This window comes from Ipomoea triloba, chromosome 15 (genome assembly GCF_003576645.1).
Source record: "Ipomoea triloba cultivar NCNSP0323 chromosome 15, ASM357664v1".
NCBI classification, from domain to species: domain Eukaryota; kingdom Viridiplantae; phylum Streptophyta; class Magnoliopsida; order Solanales; family Convolvulaceae; genus Ipomoea; species Ipomoea triloba.
Genome location: NC_044930.1, coordinates 25,369,534 through 25,371,400, shown reverse-complemented (window position 1 = coordinate 25,371,400; position 1,867 = coordinate 25,369,534). Strand labels below are relative to the sequence as shown.

General features: G+C 30.8%; 1 non-coding gene across 1 annotated transcript; it reads left to right on the top strand.

The window, feature by feature from the left end:
* Positions 1-583: 583 nt before the first annotated feature.
* TRNAF-GAA lies at positions 584-656 on the top strand. Its single transcript has one exon. It is a non-coding gene; the product is annotated as a tRNA-Phe (tRNA).
* The last annotated feature ends 1,211 nt before the right edge of the window (positions 657-1,867 follow it).

Here is a 1,867-nt window from a genome sequence, read left to right as displayed (position 1 = left end):
TAGGCTTGGGATATTATCAAAGACCTTAAGCTTTCTTAGAAGAAATGGTGTAGGAAAGTGGTTGTGGAATGCAATTTCGACAAAGTTGTTAGGTGGATTAATAATGACGATATTAATGTCGTATATAAAGGCCCTATTGCCAATTTGGTTAATGTTGTAATCAGAACATTATGAGAGATTGGCTGATTAGGGTGGTTTATATCTACAGAGAGTAAAATAGAGTCACAAATACGTTATCTAAGGATCCTCTTTCGCATAGCAGGGGTATGGTGGTCTACAATAATAACCCACCGATGGACATCAAACAAGCTCTCCATAACGACTTTTGTGGGGTTGTTAGGGTTCGATCGAAAGATCTCCAAAATACTTTGAGCCATGATGCTGTAACGTTTCTCCCTCGTTTTCGACAAAAAAAAAAAACCATATTCATTAACATTTTGGTATCGTATGTACTAGAAAAATATGTAGCATATAGTATAGTTAATTTATTACATATAAACTAAACAGTTATCATTAATTTAAATATTGATGATAAGTTCTTGAATTTGTATAGAAAGTTTAAAGTTATTAATAAAACCAACAAGCGGGGATAGCTCAGTTGGGAGAGCGTCAGACTGAAGATCTGAAGGTCACGTGTTCGATCCACGTTCACCGCAAGTTTTAACAACGTTGTCATCGTCGAAGTTTCTATACCCAGACATTCTGGGCTATTGGCTTTATTATTAACAACGTTATGTGCAATGTTTTTTGTGAAAAAAATATATTTTATAATTACTGCAATTAATTCATCCTTTTATTAACCGCATGTTTTAACAACGTTGTCATTGTTTATTTCATATATATCATAAATGTACATCACATATTAACTGTATGCGTATAAAATTTGGATCAAATTTACAATGTTTATGGTTGGTTGGTCATGATCTACAATAATATATGGCTAACTTCGTCTAAAAAATTTTGACAATTGCAAGATGATGTGGAAAATGAGGTGATTCTTTTAATTTATTTTCATTTAACTTTGCTAGCTATGTCGCTGGCAAGCTTTCAAAATTAGAAAGCCTTTTGTGTACCTTTTTATTTTTTATTAATTATTTTATTATTCTTTGGCTATTATGTTTATGTTTATAATATAGTATGAAAGTGAGAAAATATTGTAAGAATATAGATAATAAAATAGTAGAGAAATTACAAATTTAATTATATAAAAAGGAGACTCTAGTAACTCCACTGCCCAATGATATAGTCCCAATCTTAATTGTTTGATTTTGGATTTGTAGGCTAGAATGAAGACACATGACCCACTAGGTTTCAAATTTGTGATCTCCCATTTGAGAAAGTTACAATTATGTTGCTTGACCACAAAATTTTTGGCGAATATATGTTTTATATATTAATTATTCGATAAAGAAATCATAAGTAAATGCTCTATTTTATTTCTAATAAATAATGCAGTTTTGGATGCTTTATTATTAGTGTCGTATATACTATATACCATAAAAATATGTAGCATCTACTATAGTTAATGTTTTTTTTTTGGTGACGAAGGAAATCTATAGCTACTATCCTAGAGTGTGCACTAAGCAAATCTTACATTGTGACTATAACAGTTTAGCTGATGAAGGACCACATAGGGATAAACTAACTTAGGTTGCACATAGCTGACCGACTCAAGCCAATTGATCGCTCCTGCTAAGTGTCAAACTTGTAACACATTATGATTACCAAATTAATAGTTTGACCAACTTGATTGAGGGTGTGCTTATAATTAATTTATTACATATAATTTAAATAGTTAACATTAATAAACATAAATTTCTATGATATAAACCAGAGTAATAACTATTGAAGCAAACCCAACGAACAG